The sequence below is a fragment of the Acomys russatus genome, chromosome 10 (genome assembly GCF_903995435.1).
Source record: "Acomys russatus chromosome 10, mAcoRus1.1, whole genome shotgun sequence".
NCBI classification, from domain to species: Eukaryota; Metazoa; Chordata; class Mammalia; order Rodentia; family Muridae; genus Acomys; species Acomys russatus.
Window position 1 is genome coordinate 50,466,937 of NC_067146.1, and position 18,811 is coordinate 50,485,747.

Here is an 18,811-nt window from a genome sequence, read left to right on the forward strand (position 1 = left end):
TGGGACAAGAGGGCCCCATCTTGAGCCTCTCGACTCCCTGGCTCTCCTCCACCTTCCGGTCTAAGCTATCACTTCCTGTTGGGACGCTTTCTCTGAGAGCGCCTGATGTTAGAAATGGTTTCTCTCCAGCTGCTTTGCTCTCTGTGGCACTTGTTGTCATCTAGCCTACATTATTCTTTCCTTTCTTCTTCTTTTTGTCTTCTTCAGGAAAATATAAGCTACGTGAGGGTGAGTACATAGTAGGCATGTATTAGATGCTGCTGAACAAATAAGTGAAGTAAGGAGGAAAAACAAAAGCCATTGCTCCTTTTAGAAGAGATTGATACTAAAAGGAAGGCATTGGAGGAGGGAAGGGAAGGGGGAAGTGATGTAATCACATATTAATTCAATATATAAAAGTGTTCAATTAAACAGGGACTAGTTGAGAAATTGTATCATTTCTAGTTGTTTCTCAGTATTTCATTATTTTTAAACTCATTTTTGTTTGTTTGTTTGAGACAGAGTTTCTCTGTGTCGCCCTTGGCTGTCCTGGACTTGCTTTGTAGATCAGGCTAGCCTTGAACTCACAACGATCTGCCTGCCTCTGCCTCCCCAAGTGCTGGCATTAAAACATTTCATTATTTTGAACAGAAAATTAAAAAATAAAGATAATCTTAAGGATCAAGACAACCAGATTGTTTGTACAATCTTAAACACACCTGCTGTATGGGATGACAAATGCTTAGACAAAGCCATATGAATATGCCTTGGAATTTAATAATCATAAAGTTATGGTGACAAGCCGATCTTTTTCTAGTGCCTTTGTTCTTTCCTTGATTCACTGTACACAGCTGGTAAAGAATCAACTATGAAGTAGTGAATCAGCCGATGCTCAATAGTGTGATAACTTACGATCAGCAGTAAGCTTATCAAATGAATTCTGTCCTGGAGTTTTCTTTAATGGTGGCTGGAAGGGTTGGGGTGAGCAGGCCCTGTAGGTCTTAGGTTCTTGCATCAGCTAATGAACTCCACTGCAAGTAAATTCCCACTCCAGAAAAAAAAAATCCTCTTAACCAAGACAGTCTTAGGAATTAAACCCTGGGATTGACCATCTGTGTCAGATCAGGGGCGTCTGGGCCACCAGGTTACCTATGGAGCTGCTGCTCCACACCATGTAGGGAAGCCCTCAGGGAACAAAAAGGATTGAGAATCATAAGCCTCCTTTTATCAATACAGGTGGGATGGGAAGATGTACAGCAAAGCAAAGGGGAGCGGGTGGGGGAAAGAAGTCAAATGTAGTTCCTTGCCACTCACCTACCTGCCGGTTACTTGGGTTCTCTTTCCTCCTTGAGTTTGTCAGCTAAAGTCCTTCTTTCTTGTACTAATCTGACAGTCTCATATATACCTTCCCCCCCTGCCCTGTATTCTAGGTGACTTAGGATATGAAGAAAGGAGTGAAGGAGAATGAAGAATAGGATAAGTGAAGATAACAAGTCACACTTGATGAGTTATCTCTAAACCGAAGAATAATTTTTCAAGAGTGAAAACGAGAGAAATTACAATGTAACGGCAAAAAGATCAGGTCCCAAGAAGTAAGTAGGGTAAGTGATGTGCTCTTGTTTTCCTGGTCATTCAATAGTCTCTGGCTACCTGAGAAAGGTGTGAGGATCACTTTTTATCTCAGCCTGGACTCAGAAACTCACATTTCAGCTACAATCGAGGTGGTTATCTTTATTCCTCGCCGACACCTTCCTTCCCCACCTCACAATTGCAGATCACTTCTAGGCAGTTTCAAGAGGCTATTAAACACTGGCATGGATACCCACAGAAGAGATGCTATCGTCTCCGGGGGCCTTTCAGAACAGCTGATCAGCACAGATAGGCAGAGTTTCACCCATCAAAAGAGATGGGAAGCTGAGAACCCAGCAAAGCATTGTGGGAGGAGCGAGCAGAGAAGGCACAGCCTGAATCCTGGGCTGGACCACTGCTGAGAAATGCATGTGCATGCCTAGTGAGCCCTTGGGGTGTGCGGTACGAGTGCAGGCTGTGTATGATGGAGATTTTGGGGTTCGCGTCTGTCCCACAGGACAGGGTCTCAGGTCAGTTCTTGGTGATCTTCTGTCCTGACTGAGCATTAGTATTCCCCTAGGCAATTCAAGCACAGTGGAATTCTCCATAAGTGGTTGAGAGCCACTGGTCCTGTACGCTGTCCTACTGTTACACCCAGGATTGGGTCTCACCCAAGTGCATATGCCTTGGAGGTGCATGAAAATGTGTTAGTGATGAAAGCCATGGCTTTTACTCATCCAGTGACTTCCACCCATGATAGGCTACAGTTGGCCACTAGCCACTTGCTTGCCATTAAGCATAGGGTTAAGTCAAAGTGGGTGGATCTCTGAAAATAACCTGATCCTGATCCAAGTTACAATGTAGGGGTAAGTTCTGGCTTGCTTTCACACTTTCCTTCCAGATAGACAGCAGTATGTGGTCCTGGCAACGGAAAATGTACGGATTCCTTTGGTTCAGGCACAGTCTGTTGCTACCTATGACCAGTTCATAGGTATTTCCAGAAGGCCTTTTACTCACCAGATCCAACATATAGCACAAGGGGCAGGGGACTGCAACCCAGCTGGGAGCTCCAGGCACAGGGCAGTCAACTGATGAGGGCTGGAAAGGAGGCTGTACACCCTCCCCTGTGCAAAGAAGAAAGGAAAGTTAAGCCAGCACTTTCTGTTTTCTATGAAGGAAACTATGTCCAGAAAAGTTTGTACTCTTTTTAATCCTAGCTTTTCTTAAAGCATTTATTTATTTGTGTATGTGTGTGTGAGTGGGTGTGTGTGTGTGTGTGGCATGTGTGCCATAGTACACACCTGGAAGTCAGAGGGCAACTTGAGGGAGCTGATGGCCTCTTTCTACCATCTGAGCTCCAGGGATCAAGCTCAGCCAGCAGGGTTGGGGGCAAGCACCTCACCTGCTGCGTCATCTCTTCAGCTGGTGCCATTTATACTTAGCTCATCCCCTTCCATAGTAACACACAGTTACTGTTTCCAAGTGGTTTATATGGCATACGATACCAAAATTAATATTTTTCTTAAAGTGAAATTGTGAAGGCGTGTGAGAGACAAGGTTCAGTGTGTGTGTGTGTGTGTTCCTGTGTAGCTGACCCAGAGATTTATACTCATTAGCAAAGAACTCTAACACGCATTTCCATGCCTAGTTTCCTTTCTTTAGTTACTGTAAGTCAGGGTTTCCTCCACTGTCCAGGTTTGCCTCAAACTCACAATACTTCTGTCTCAGCTTCCAGAGTAGCTGGGATTAGAGGCTGCCAAACTAAAGTTCAGTTTTTGAATTCCATCATTCTCCTAGTCATTAGGACAGGACTGCTTGTGAGAAAAACTGTTCCCTCAAACGGGGCACCACCTACCAGAAGCAAATCTTTTGGGGAGCAAGGAAAATAGAAGAGTGAGAGTGTTGGCTGTGTGATGTACACCTGTACTTGTGGTGCCAGTACTCGGGAGCTGGGGGTGGGGGGGTGGGGAGGCGTGGACAGTGAGTGAGTTCAAGGCCTGGCTCAGTAACATAGTGAATTCCAGGCTAGTCTGGGATACGTCAGATCTGGTGGTGGTGGGATGTTTTTAACATAAAAAGTGATCTTGCTTAATTATAAACCGTATTAGCCTTTTTAGTCTTACAAATGATACAACTGGTACACCTCATCCATAGATGACATACTCAAGAGGTTTGATAGTACATTAACTTGTATGCATCCAGCTTGCTTATCCTGGCTTCATGTCTATTTCCCTCCATCTCTTTGCCCTCTGATGTTCCATAGCATGGGCACCAGGAATTTTCTGGAAGGCATGCAACACTTTTTATGCACACACAGCTTCTTAGAGATGAAATCTTGAACATTGCCAGACTTTGAGAAGGGTTTGTCACCACTGGTTTTCAACTGTGACTCTGATAATTGTTAGTGTCTACAATGCAAGATTTTATGTCCAAAAGGCTTAAAAAAATTCAGGAGGGGCTGAGGGCACAGCTCAGTAGAGTGCTTGCTAAGCATCCAAGAAGCTCTGGGTTCAATCATCAGAGCTGCATAAGCTGGGCATGGCGGTATATTCCTGTAATCCTAGCATTTGGGAGGCATAAGCTCAGGACCCTTGGCTATGTAGTTGGAATCCAGTCTAGTCTACATGAGATTGTGTCTCAAAAAAATAAAATAAAACATTTCATGAAATTGGGACTTAGACAAAAATATGGTGTGGAAATCCTAAAAGATTAAATATATCCATTTTGACTTTGTTTCAAGAGTTCAGTAGTTGAAAAGCAAAGCAATAAAAAAAAAAGCATAATTTCCTCACCTTTCCCATTGATTTTTAATTGTATTACTGGCAATGCAAACACCAGGATACATCCTAGAAAACTTTTCTTTGGGGTCATTGATGTGTGCAATGGCAAAAAAGTTATTACAAGTTACATCAGAATACCCAGAAGACGTTGCACTGAGAACTGATTTGGACTGTCAATCAAATAGGCTGTGCAAACTTGCACGTGCAGCTTTCCACTCAGCTAAGACAGAAGGAAGCTCTCCAGTCTGCATCCCTCAGCTCGCAGCAAAGCGCTATACACACACAAGACATTGAAATACTTGGATTGAGTCAATTCTTCTGGTATCACTCATAAATTAATGAGGACCGTGTAACTCTGTCTAGTTTCAGAGTAGTTAGAAAAAGGCCGTGCTGTGGGACGGAGTGGGGCTCCCGGTGTTACGTAACAGGACAGAACGCGGTCCAGCAGTGCACTTAAGGTATCAGCTGGAGCAACCTTACCCAGGAATTCTTCACCCTGAAGTTTCTCTCTGAGGCAAAGCGGCTTGACTTTCATTTCTGCCGATGGCTAAGGTCTTCTGGTACAAGGCAATCCTCTGCTCCCATACTTAAAAGGATGGGCTGGCAGAAGTGTATTTTAGCCAGGGCTGCAGCTCACCATAGGGGCTTGCTTGTCCTGGGTCCTGAGTTTGGTCGCCAAGTCTTCTCCTTCCCCCCCAATTCAAATTTTATTTTTTTCAATGTTTAGACTTCCTACTGCATATTTCATATTCCCCCTCTATTTCCATCTTCTATTAGTACTTAGCCTTCTAGTGCATTTAATCTACAGGCCCAGGGGCCCCACACATCCCAAGATAGCAACGAATAAGGCCCAGCACACTTGTAGATGTCAATGTCATATCAGAATGTCAAAATGTTGGGCACTCCTGGTGGATAATACATGGATACCCAATGCATACCATCCTCAGTTTTCAGCTAGGAGGCAGCTGGATCTTCCCTCAGATTGCCATTTTTGGTTGTTGTTGTTGACTATTTTATTATTACTATTATTATTAATTCTAGCTCCAATGCTTCAAGACTCCTCCCTGGTGGGAATGCATCTCTCTCCTCTTCATGTCTGACCAGGGCCAGTAGGTCCTGGCAGTTTTTCTCCTTTAACACGCTAAGTTCACCAAAAGTGTCCAGCTTGTGTCCTGGGCAGAGATTGGCCCATGGGCAAACCAAAGGGGGGGGGGGCACAGTTAGTTTGTGGGACACCAAGGACTCCTACCATCTGGGAACACCTGGGAGCCACTCCTCTAGAGCACTTGCCATTTAAGTGATTTGGTGAGTATAGGATTTTTGGGCAGGAGACCAATACCGTATTTCAGGACAGGAAAGCTCATAGTAGCCCAGCTTCACTAACGGAGAAGTGGAAGAATAGAGGGGCCCACTCCTGGACCCTGGGACCCTGGAGGTAGCTGGTCTCCAGACAGGAGATGAGTGGATACAACAGGTTAGAGCTAAGAGGGTCCCTGGATACTGGCCACAGTGAGGCAAGCACGAGACAAGGCCAGCTCAGGATGAACTAGAAACGATGAAAACAAGGTGAGCATCAGAGAGACCGCAAGTGTTTCCTCCTGTCAAAGCATCCGGAAGTGGCTGAGAGAGAAAAAGGGATCTCAGGCAGTTTATAGATGAAAGCGCTTTGTGACAACCTTCCCCGGCGGGGTCTGGGAACTGGAGGTGGGCATCTGCAGTCAGATGTACTGGCCATTATAGTGGGAGAAGAGACCCCAAGAGTCAGGCAGAGAGATAGACCCACAGGAGAAGCGATGGCAGTCAGAGCCCAGGGTCTGGTGGGCCGGATGTCCCCTCCAGAGCGCCCTGGACCCTAGCCACTCGCTTGGTACTCACCGGCCTCCAGCGCTGCCCGGGGCTGCGCTGGGCGGAGCCGCCACTGCTGTGTACACCACTTGACTGCCTTGGAGGGAGCTCTCAAGAGGCCCAACCGGTGGAGCCGTAACTCGTAACTCGAGCCTGCCCCGCCTCGGAGCCCAGGATGCGGGCTTCCCTGCTCTCCTCCACAAGTCTCCTCTCAGACACCTAGAACTTTCTAAGATGCACTGGGAAACTTAGACTTGGGTAAAATTACCTGCAAGCACATAGGTGACTGGGCTGACACCCGCCTTCATCCCCACATGGTGAGTTAATTGGTGTAAGATTTGAACAGCTTTAAGGAGGCTGCAGGAGCATTCAGTAGAAAGTAGCTTTGTATTATGTAAGTGAAAAAAGTATAATCATCAGCTGACTCGGACATTGGACAGTTCTCAAATTTAGGGCACACTGGACGACACTTGAAGGGGTTCTTCTTTAAGCTTTCATGAGCTGCCTTTGGTGAACACTTGACCTGCAAATAGCAACTCCTGTGCACAGGGCAGCAGGGTGGCTCTTTTGCAAGCACTGGAGAGAGAATTTACAATGCAGCTGCTATGTTTAAAGCAAATTACCATGTTACTTGGTACCAAGAAAGAGGTTGAAGAGAAAGGAGAAATTAAAGAGAGGGGAGGGAGAGAGGTAACTGGTCTGTTTAATTTCCAATAGTCAGGCTTAGCAAGCCCCGGTGGCAGCATCCAACACGGTGAGGGAAGAAGATGATTTCTATTGTATAGCCAGCTCTGTGTCTATAGTTTAGCAAGGCTTTCGATTGGCAGATCAGAAGCACTGCTCTTTTGACTTATGCATTTCTGAGGGCACAGGCTGTCGTCACGCATGACCAACTGTGGCAGCCCTCGTAAAGCTGAAAAGAGCACTTGCTGCTCACAAGGAAACCGGGCAGTGGCTGGAATCCCAAACCAGAGCAAGGGCTGGGAATTCCTGTCTCACAGGAAGGAGCTCTGTTCCGTGCACCAGGGCTACTTACTGAACCTGAGCAAGCTGTAAAACAGGGTTGGTTCCCCTTCGGCCACCTCAGAACAAGCCCCTGTGGAGAAGTTTTCCAAGGAGAAATTGGCTGTTGGGACATTCATTTTTGCTGTCCATTATTTTGAATTTAACATTTGTCACATATTTCTGCCCTGTAGCTTAATGCTTCTAAAGCTGGGTGCACACCCAGCACTCACGCACCTAGTTAATGATTCTGAGCTGGATTCAGTAGGTCTGGAGTGGAGCCCTGAGCTGAGCATTTCCACCTCCACCCTAGAAGTATGCAGGCTTTTAGAGAGTCACACTTGTGTAGAACCCCTGTAGATGGATAGGTTAAGCATTACTGCTGGGGCAGCACCTGGAACCCTAAGTCATCATGAACAATAGTTAAGTTTCAGGCAACGCCCAAACCATATTTATTTATTTAAAAGATTTAATACTTTGTTGGGTTGGAGAGATGGCTAAGAGGTTAGGAACACTGCCTGCTCTTCCAAAGGTCCCAAGTTCAATTCCAAGCAACCACATGGTGGCTCACAACCATCTACAATGACATCTGGTGCCCTCTTCTGGCCTGCAGCCATTGCATGCAGGCAGAACACTGATAAATAATGAATGAGTATATTAAAAAAAATAGACTTATTTGTATACAGTGCTCTGCCTGCTTGTACCCATGCAGGCCAGAAGAGGGCATCAGATCCCATGATAGATGCTTGTGAGCCACCATGTATGTGGTTGCTGGGAATTAAACTCAAGACCTCCAGAAAAGCAGTCAGTGCTCTTAACCTCTGAGCCATCTCTTCAGCCCCTCCCCCTTTTTTATTTTTCTTTTTTTAGTTTTTTTCCAGACTGGTTCTCTTTTTTACAGCCTTGGCTGTCCTGGAATCACTCTGTAGACCAGGCTGGCCTCAAACTCAGGAAGATCCACCTGCCTCTGCCTCCTAAATGCTGGCATTAAAGATCCGCTACCACTGCCTGGCCCATCTCTCTCTCTCTCTCTCTCTCTCTCTCTCTCTCTCTCTCTCTCTCTCTCTCTCTCTCTCTCTCTCTCTCTCTCTCTCTCTGTCTCTCTGTCTCTCTCTGTCTCTCTCTGTCTCTCTGTCTGAGATAGGGTTTCTCTATATAACTCTTGCTATCCTGGAACTTGCTCTGTTGACCAGGCTGGCCTTGAACTCACAGAGATCCACCTGTCTCTACCTCCTGAATGCTGGGATTAAAGGTGGTGACTGCCTGGCAGGTTTGCTTTTTAAAAATAGATTTACTTTTTATTTTTATTTAAGAGTATGCATGTGTCTGGGTGCCGCGTGTATGCATATGCGTATGGAGACCAGAAGAGGGCGCTGATCCCTGGAGCTGGAATCACAGGGAACTTCCTGACTTGGTTGCTGGGAGCCGAACTCGGGACCTTCTCCGAGCCATTTCTCCAGTTCCTTGTTTTTATTCTTTGAATCTGTAGACTGTTAACATGATTTAAACAGTGAAAATGGCACACACAGACTCAGAAGTGTCTACCCTTCCCGCCCGCCTGTTCTACCCGATGCTCTGTGTAAACCACCCCAGGACCTTCTGGCTCGTTCTCCCTGTGCTGCTGCTTGCAAAGCTAAAAGGCACGGAAGGTGAGCCGCTCTCCATGCTCTTCTGCAGTTATCATCTTTCTCAGGCCCGTACCTCAGGCAAGTCAGTCGGCAGCACCTCACAGAGATCTTAGTCTCCTCACAGCTACGCGTCTCCCTGTGCACGCATTCCGTCGTGTGTATGTGCCGTGAAGTGTTAAAGGAATCACCTATGTTTGGGCACTCAAGTGGCTGCTTGCATGGTGCACTTACAAATGATGCTACAATCAGCAGTCTGTGCACGCAGAAGTTCATGTGCTTGCCAGTGTTTCTGTTTACCGGGTCACCAGATCAAATCTATATGCAGTTTTTAAAAGCTACTTCCATAGTCTTCTCCTTGTAGGTGCATCCACTATGTCCTGGCCTTTGGGCAGCACGATGCTGCAGGTGGTTGAGGACAGCTATGAATGTGGCTCAACACAAAATTATAAACTTAAACCATTGTGAGGTGTGTGTGTGTGTATTTTTGTAACTTGGTTGAACAGTTCTTGTACATACCCTGTGGCAATGTCAAAAAGTTGGACATGCCTACAAGTCAGATTTTTGGTATTTTGCTTTTTCACCAGCCTTGAATGAAGGAGTCTGTGTGAGAGCCCCTCCAAGTTTGTATTTTCTGTTTTTGAATTTTTTGCAGCCTGATAGGTTTAATTTGCATTCCTTTTATGAGTAAAATTGGATATATTTTCATGTATTTAAGAGCCATTTCAAATGTTCCTATTAATTATCCATTCATGTCTTTTGCTTATTACTTAAATGTTTTTTCATCTGTTGTTTTGCCTTCATCTTTTTGTTTTTATTTTTTCTTTGAAAATTTAATACAATAATTTTTTGATTCCATCCCCCTATCCTGAACTTCATGCTGTTTCTCTCTCTTAAAACCAAAACCAAATATAAACGACAAAAACCAAAACCCAACCAACAACCAAACAAACAAAACCAACCCAAAACTACACAGTCTGTTTTTTGTTGGCCAACTGCTCTTGAGCACGGGTCTGCCCGGAGTGTGGTTGATGTACCCAATGCCACTTCCTTGGAGCAAACTGATGCTCCCTCTCCTAGCAGCTATCAGGTGGGGCTCTGTGCCCACTTCTCCACACCAGCTTTACCTGGTTGTACAGGACTCCTGCTGTTGTCACAATCTCTGCCCTGCTGTGTTGGAAAACACTGTGGACTTGAGGTCAGCCTTTGGCTCTTAGACATCTTTCCACTCTCTGTTCCCTATAGACCCCTCACACCTGCAATAGTGTGAGAAAGACATGGCATTCGGAGCTGAGCACTCCAAAGTCGCTTGTTGTTCAGTTGCAGGTCTCTGTAATTACTGTAAGAAGAAGCTTCTCCGGTGAGGCTTGGGTGATGCACTGATCTATGGGGATGCCACTATGTCATCAGGAGTCATTTTAATCACTGTATTTACTTAGCAGAATAAAAGTGATATGTTTTCCTCTAGGGCCCAGGACCTACCTATTCATAGTTTCTTGCTCTCATTAACAGTGTTGGGTTTGGGTTCCATCTTACGGAGTAGGCCTTAACCAAAAAGTGCTACTCAAGCAGGGTGCAATGGTACAGGGTGCAGGCCTGTAATCCCAGCACTCAGGGAGGCAGAGGCAGGCAGATCTCTGTGAGTTTGAGGCCAACCTGGTCTACAAAATGAGTCCAGGACAGCAAAGGCTACACAGAGAAACCCTCTCTCGAACCACCCCGCCCCACCTTTCCTCCCCCCACCCCCGCAAAAGTGCTATTCCCCTAACATTCATGCCAATATTTTTGCCTCTAATTTTAAAATATTTTAACATGTTAGGATTATTAATATTTTCTCTGTGGTAACTGTGCCAAGGATATTTTTTCAAATAATCATTTGTGTTTTGAACTTAAGGAAGTTTTGTTTTGTTTGTTTTTAAATGGGAGCTTGTGGGTATTTAAAACTGTTACTTTGGAGCTGGTGAGATGGCTCAGTGAAAGAGAGAGTACTTGCTGAACAAATGTGAAGACCAAGTTCAGATTACCAGCACCCATGGAGAAAGCCAGGCATGGCCTCGTGGTACCTGTAACTGGGAGATGGGGGAGTTGATCCTCACAATTAGCTTCATAAGTAGCTGCTATTTCTCCTAAATTACAAATGATTTGTCCGAGGACATAAGGCTTATGAATGGTTAATTCTTTTTGAAGTACTTACACATTCATTTGTTATCCTAACAACCGTCACCGTTTCAAATATCCTGTGGATCATGGAGGCTACAATGGCCAGGTGTTCTCATTGCCTTTGTAGCCTGACAAAGGAGAGAACAAAGTTTGGTTAGATACACACATTTGTCAAAGTACAACTGTAACCTTGGGCACGTGCTCTAAAAGAAAGCAATATATGAACATATGCAAAGAAAAGGCTGTACCAGACCAGGAGGCGTCAAGCATCAGGGAGGTGGTCTTGTGGGGAAAAGCCTGGGCTCATGAATACGCTGTCAGGGAGATGAGCCTTAGCATGCTCAACAAAGAGCCAGAGGAAGGCCCCTGTGGAGGAGGACAGAGCCAGGTCAGTTCACCCTGCCGGTCATGCTCAGAATGCTGGGTTCTATCTAAGGGCAGTGTGGACTCTGGGAAAGTTTAAGCAGGAGGCAACAGAGTCATGTTTGTGTTTTGAGACGATCAGCTTACTTGCTGCTTGGAAAATGGAAGCGAGCAGGTTAGAGACGGATGATGAGCCATTGCAAGGTAGGGCAAGGCAGCTGCCCACCAGGCTTTATGAGGACTGGAAACAGCACATCTCTGTGGGAGCCTGGCTGAGGTCATTCCCATGCAGAATGTGGCCAGAAGACAATGGCTTTATGGGACACAGTAGGCATCTGGTTTCTTTAGCAACTGTCAGCTCCATTCCAAGGTATTGTTCAGTCAAGTTGTGGGCTACCTAAGCTCCCATCAGAGCCGAAGCATCTTAGTGCTGTACAAGCTGCATGCTGGGAAGGGATGAAGAGATCAGAGGGGGAACTCTGGCCCACAGTGTCAAAGCCAAGCCACAGGGCCAGTGCTTAGTGTAGGAGCGGTGTTTTGATGGGCTGACGGTGAGAAGGCATTGAAATCAGAGTGCACGGAGAATGGCATGGGCTGGGGGAGAGTACTAAGCTGACAAGAGAAACCTTGCACATAGTCCTGGTTTTGATGGAGGAGAAGGTGTGTGGTGCTGAGGAACAGGCTTGCAGATGCACTAGGGACCAGTGCATGCAAAGTTGATTGCACAGAAGATTTGGGAGGCAGTTCTCCATGGGCCCTGCACATCTCTGTACGTATTGTCACAGCTTTGCTCCAGAGTATCTTTTCAGGGATTCTTGTGGGATAAGCAGTCTTAGAAAAATGAGATGGTGTCTCTCTTCAGAACACAGCATTTTTCACTCCAAATGAGAGTGATGATGATGCAATGTTTTTGAGATCAGGCAAGTAGCTCCATCAAAGACATGTTCCTTGGGGGATGGTGAGATGGCCCAGTGGTTAAGAGCACTGACTGCTCTTCTGGGAGTCCTGAGTTCAATTCCTAGCAACCACATGGTGGCTCACAACCATCTAGAATGTAATCTGATGCCCTCTTTAGGCCTGTAGGAGGTTTACATGTAGGCAGAACACTGTATACATAATAATAAATCTTTTTTTTTTTTTTTTTTTAAAACATGTTTCTTAGGCTCAGGGATCCTCATCCCTGATGGAAATCTACCAGGTAGAGTATCTGCTGTGCCCCTTCCCTTTGTGGCAGCCTTTTGCACCCATCAGAGGAGCAAGGCAATAACTCAGACATGAAGCGTATGCTGTTCTCTGAGCTGGGAGTTCCTTTGTCTCTGACACAGGATATACAGATGGGGGCAGTGTAAAATCTCAGCTCTCAGTGACAAGATCTTAATTGTGTCTGGGAGTGGTTTTATGTTTGTAGTGCTTGATGTTTACTAAGCTTTCCATCTGTTGTTAATTAAATTAATTGATTAAAAGTTATTAGTTATTGGTTTTTCAAATACAGTTCACCTGTATGTAATATTTCCTTTAAAATATTTATTATGTACACAGTGCTCTGCCTGCATGTACACCTGCAGACCAGAAGAGGGCATCAGATCCCATTATAGATGGTTGTGAGCCACCATGTGGTTGCTGGGAACTGTATTCCAGACCTCTGGAAGAGCAGTCAGTGCTCATAACCTCTGAGTCCATCTCTCCAGCCCATCTGGTTTATCTTTCAAGGAGTCTGGGAGTTCCAGATAATTTGACATTCATCAGTTTTCAAAAGTTAATACATTTACGACAGGTCTTGCTTTTATTTCTCGTTTTGAACAAGTACTTTTGTCCTTCACTTTATTCTTTTTCTGATGGAGTCTATCCAACTGTATAACCTATAGAGCCACAAGCCTGATGGAGTCTATCCAACTGTATAACCTATAGAGCCACAAGCCTGCTCTGCCCTAATCCTCAGCAGCCCAGGTGGCTAGCAAATCTTGAGAGAAAACCTCTGTACAACAGAAAATCATACTCTGTCTAGTTATCACTCATTCAGACAGTTTCTGAGGCCCCTTTTCATGGAGAACCAGGCCCACTCTCTTGGTGATGCGTGTTCACCTCTCAGGGCAGCTCGGGGCAGGCCCGGCCCAGCGTGCCATTCGGGGAACTTAACGTTGCTAAAACTAGCATGTGGTGAATCAGACTTTAGGGCAGGCCTAACGGACTGGTTTATAGAGAGAATGTCTCATAGGGACCTGAGTCTTGGAGCCCATGTCACCGCATTACTACTGACTCAATGGCTGATCAATTCAAATGGAAAAAATCTTACTTCCAAAGTGACTGGCAACACCATTCTAACAGAATGCATTCTTCAATCACCTAGGAAATTACCCTCACCTCTGCATTAGAAGCACATTGCTGCATCTTAAAATGCAAATCCCTCCAGGAACGGTTAACAGTTTCTATACGGATGATTTTTTTTTTGTGTGTGTGTGAGATGAATATATAAATGCACATTACAATGTTTCATGTTGGAAAACCTAGAGTTCCCCCATCTTTTTAAATCTGAGAGGTGATTGACTTGTAGGATTGTGACTCAAACTGGCTTTCTGTGGTGGACGGTTTGACTTGTCTGTGAGGCATGTTTTGGGTAGAAAAGCCCAAAGATGACAATCCTCCTCTGCTCTTTTACCAGCCTCAGAACGTAGAGGACACGGGCATTTAGGTGTTTTGGTATAGTGAGGACACTAAGAGGAAGATCAAGGAATTGACTTCAAATGACCAGAAGTATGAACGTGAGAGAGGTTGTGTTAAAGTTTAGAATTCCTGGCTTCTTCCCCACCTTTTAAACGGGCGATTTAGTTTCTGATGGACTGTGGAGGAGTTATGTCTGCCTTGGGACTAGGGTGACAATTTGTACACTGCTTGTATTACAGGCATGAGGATTTGAGTTTGATACCAAGGATCCACATAAAAAAAAAAAAAAAAAAAAAAAAAAAAAAAAAAAGCTAGGCATAGCAGCATATGCTTTCAGTCCCAGTGCTGGGGAGCTGGGACCCGAGAAACACTGTGGCTCATTGCTCAGCCAACCTGGACTGATTGGGGAAGTCTAGGCCAACCAGAGATGCTGGAGAGAGAGGAGAGCGGAGAGAGGAGAGACACACACACAGACAGGTGCAGATACAGAGAGAGATAGAGAAAGAAACACACACACACACACACACACACACACACACACACACACACACACACGGAGTTTGATGATAAATGAGGTTAATTATTGATCTCCATGTCGAATGCACACACACACTAGGGCACTTGTGCGTAGTGGTGGCATCACGCACACAGGTGTCTAACTCATCACAATGTGTGTGCTTTCTGTGAGCATGGACAGTAAGGGCCCACTGTGATAACCTCGGGGTAAGTGAGGTTCCCGTCTCTTGGTTCACTAAGGCGATACCTCCTGCATGATGTCCTGTGTCTCTTATTCCTCATTTACACAGCCCCATATGATATCCTATCAGTGCACCTATACAGAGCTATGTTTTCTAGGCTGAACCTCTCTCCTGCTGCCTTGGCAGTAATATGGGAGAGTGAGTCCAGACAGGAGCAGGTAATAAGGCCACAGAGGAGTGTCAAGGCTTCCCATTGTCCCTGAATGTCCTGCCACACTCATGAAAGCAGCATCAGTTTCCATCCATGATGGACTAAAAATAACCATAAAAGATTCATTTAGAACACATACCCAAAGGATTGAATGGGGGATACAGTAAGAAATATTTTTACCACCTAATTAGAATTCTTTCAGTAACAGAGAATTGTTTTTCTTCTGAACAAAAAAATATATGCCTTTTAGTTTTGCTATTATCTTTAATATGAGAGGAATTGAAGTTATCTGAAAAAAAAAAAAAACCCTAGTAAAATTCTTAACAATTTAGGGTGACTCCCTGGCAGCTCCCCTAGAGGTGCTATTAATTAATTCTGATTTCCCGGTGTCCTTTCTAGCACCAACCATTCTGTTTTGCTTAGAGCATCCACTTAGCATCTTCCAAGAACTTCCCAGTTGCTGCCTCTTGACTGAGTCCCTCCCCACCTTGTTCTGCATCCTCTCATCAACCTTGGAGTCGCTCAGGCTCCTTGGCCCCGTGACTTACAGCTCCCTATGGGGCCCTGCTAGCTGCTCTTTACAGATCCAGCAAACAAATCCTCTTTTGTTTTTTTTTTTTTGGCTATGATATTTTATCTTCTCCTAAAAACATAACAAGGCAAAGATTTGTATGTATGTAACTCATTAAATACCAACATTCTGAAAATTTAAAGACAAAGTATTTTAGGTAGACCCAATGTGTTTTATGTGTCCATTCTAATTTTTGAAGAAATATTTTTATTTTCGTGTATGTGTGTTTGTTATGTGTATTAAAATGTATATGCAGGTGTCCATACAGGCCAGAAGAGGGCCTTGGATCCCCTGGAGCTCGAGTTACAGGCAGTTATGAGATGCCTAATGTGGGTACTGGGAAACAATTGGGGTCCTCTGCAAGAGCAGCAGACATTCTTAAGCATGAGGTGTCTTGCTAGCCAGCTCCTTTTCTCTTATCCCTCTACCTGACATACTTGCTGTATTTACACCTATTCCCTCATCTGATCTATACATTTGCCATGCAAGTATTCATAAACAATATATTATATTTACTTACAAATTTTAAAATCTGATAAATGGCATTGTACTGTATTTTTAATTGTGCCACTTTGTTGATAGGTTTACTCTGTGCCGTATTATATAAATAATAGCATCCTTTCTTTTCTTGATGCATAGTCAATTTTTTTTCTAATTATTTGAAGTTAATAAAAACTTAGGTACCTCTCTAGCCCATATTTTTACTTTTTTTTTTTTTTTTTTGAGGAACCGCCATATAAGTTTCCATTGTTACTGTATCAGATTTCATCCCCTTGCAGAGATGTATAAAGGGTTCCCTTTTCTCCATTTTTGTCCCCATTTTGTTTTTTTGGTTTTTTTTTTTTGAGAAAAGATCTCACTATGTATCTCTGAGTATCCTGGAACTCACTCTGTAGACCAGGCTGGCTTCAAGCTCACAGAGATTCACCTGCCCCCGGCCCGCCCCCACCCCCGGCCTGCCCCCACCTGGGACTAATGGCACGACCACCACTTCCATCTGAAAATGTAGTTTTACTTTGAATTTCCCTGATGGTTAACAATATTGAATACTTTTCCAAATATTTATTTGTCACTCCATTTCTTCCTTTGAGCACTGTATATTTAGTTCACTAGCCCAGTTTCTGGGGATCAATTTATAGTTTTGGTGGTTTATTGCAGTTTTTAAAAATAAGATTCTAGATCATCAACCTTCTGTCAGGTGTATAGTTTGTAAAGTTTTGTCCTATTGTGTTAAAGACACGTGGAAAGAGAGAGACTCAGTTGAGTAATCACTTTCATCAGATTGGCCTATGGCTTGTCAGTGGGCATTTAAAAATTATCAGTTGGTGTAGGAGGGCAGGGCCACTGTAGACGGTCTCATCCGTTAGCAAGGTGGGCCTGAGCAAACCATAGGAAGCAAGCAGCTGAACAGCATTCTTTTGTGGGCTCTGCTCCACTTCCTGCTTCCAGATTGCTGCCTTGGCTTCCTTCGACGAGGAACCTGTAAGCCAAAAACAAAAAAACAAAACCAAAAACAAACAAACAACCCTCCCCCCTCAAAAAAACAAAAACAAAAACAAAAACAAAAACAAAAAACCCTTTTCCTTTCTGAGTTATCACAGCAAAGAGAAGTAAACTTGAACAGAAATTGGTACAGAAGAGTATTGCTGTGATGGACCTGCTATGTCTGGGGGGATGGTGGTTGCAGGATTTGGATCTTTGGGCTGGAAAAGTCATTATGAGTACTCAGAGCTTATTCTGTGGGGGCTTGAGGGACAGGAGTGCTGGCAGCACGGAAGGCAACAGGTCTGTGGAGAGTAACATTTCGGAGGGAGAATGTTAGGGCTGTATGTGTGGTAAACTTGCATTAAGACTCTATAGAAGTGAAATCTTTCCTTTACTGGAACATTGATGGGACTGGAAACTCAGTGAATGACCAGCACACCAAAGCTACGGTCCATAGCTTCTCAAGTTGGAAGGCGAACTTGAAAACAACCTAAGCGTCTCCAACATGGTATTGATTTTGTAGGCATGAAGGGGTCCATAGCGAGAAACTGAGGTTTGGCACCATGTGCCAGAGCTGGAGTCCCAGATGAGGCCAGGAGAGGCCAATGGTGAAGGCGCAATCTCAGTTGGGCTAAAGACCCTGGTGTATTGGCGGTGCTGTGATGACGACGAAGGACAGCAGCGGGTGTGGAGTGGAGCTAGCCTGAGCCACGAGACAAACTGTGTGTGCTGTGGATGGGAGACCCAGAGAAGTGGAGCTGCCTAAGCCACGTGGAGCCTAGAAATCTTGAGGAGCCAAGTCGAACATCACGTTGTTTACACTGTTGAGTTTTGAATGCTGCTTTGATCCGATTTTAATTGTAGCCTTTTCCCACTAACTTTTTGAATTAAAGTGTGCAACTTATTTCAGATTATACAGGAGCCCAAAGTCAAGAGATGTTGGATTTTTAAAGGAAACTTGAATTTTTAAAGCATTGGAATGTTTATAAAGACTTGGGTTTTTGAAGCTGGACTATATTTTACATTGTGATATGTTACATGCAGTTGTGGTTTAATAGCAATGTTTGTGTGTCAAGTTAACCAGGAGTCAGTTGCGCCGGTTTATTTTCGTCAGCTTGTCAGAGGCTAGGGTCATCTAGGAAGAGGACAGTTCAATTGAGGAATAGCCTGGAATGTTGGGGTGTCTGTGGGGGCATTTTCTTATATAGGAGGGCCCAGATCCTTGTGGAGGTGCTATTCCTCGGCAGGCTAGGCCAGGGCTGCATAAGAAAAGTAGTGGAGCCAGCCAGGGGAAGCAAGCCAGTAAGCAGTATTCCCTAGGGCCTTGGCTTCAGTTCCCACCTCCAGGTTACTGCCTGGACTCCTTGCCTTGGCTTGCCACCGTGACAGATCGTAACCTGTAAGTCAAACCCTTTCCGGCACAAGTTGGTTTTGGGCTGTTTTTGCACAGGAGCAGAGAGGTAAACTAGAACAAATACATGGGTGTAGCACTGTGCATTTATTTCTGGCTCCTCTGTTTCATAGGTCTACGTGCAGTTTCCGTGCTACTAATATATTGTTTTTTGTTTTTTGAGACAGGTAGCCTTGGATGTCCTAGACTCACTTGGTAGACCAGGCTGGTCTTGAACTCACAGCAACCTGCCTGCTTCTGCCTCTTGAGTGCTGGGATTAAAGGCTTGGCAATCACGGCCCGATGGAAGGATTTCTTTCAGTTCATGGTTTCAGAGGACCCAATCTGTCATGGTGATGTGGAGAAGCAGAAAAGCATGTGTAATGGTGGGCCAGGGAGCAGCCAGTGACAGACAGTGGGCAGAGATAATAGACTCCCGAGATCCTTCCCTGCCATGGCCCATTTCTTTCAG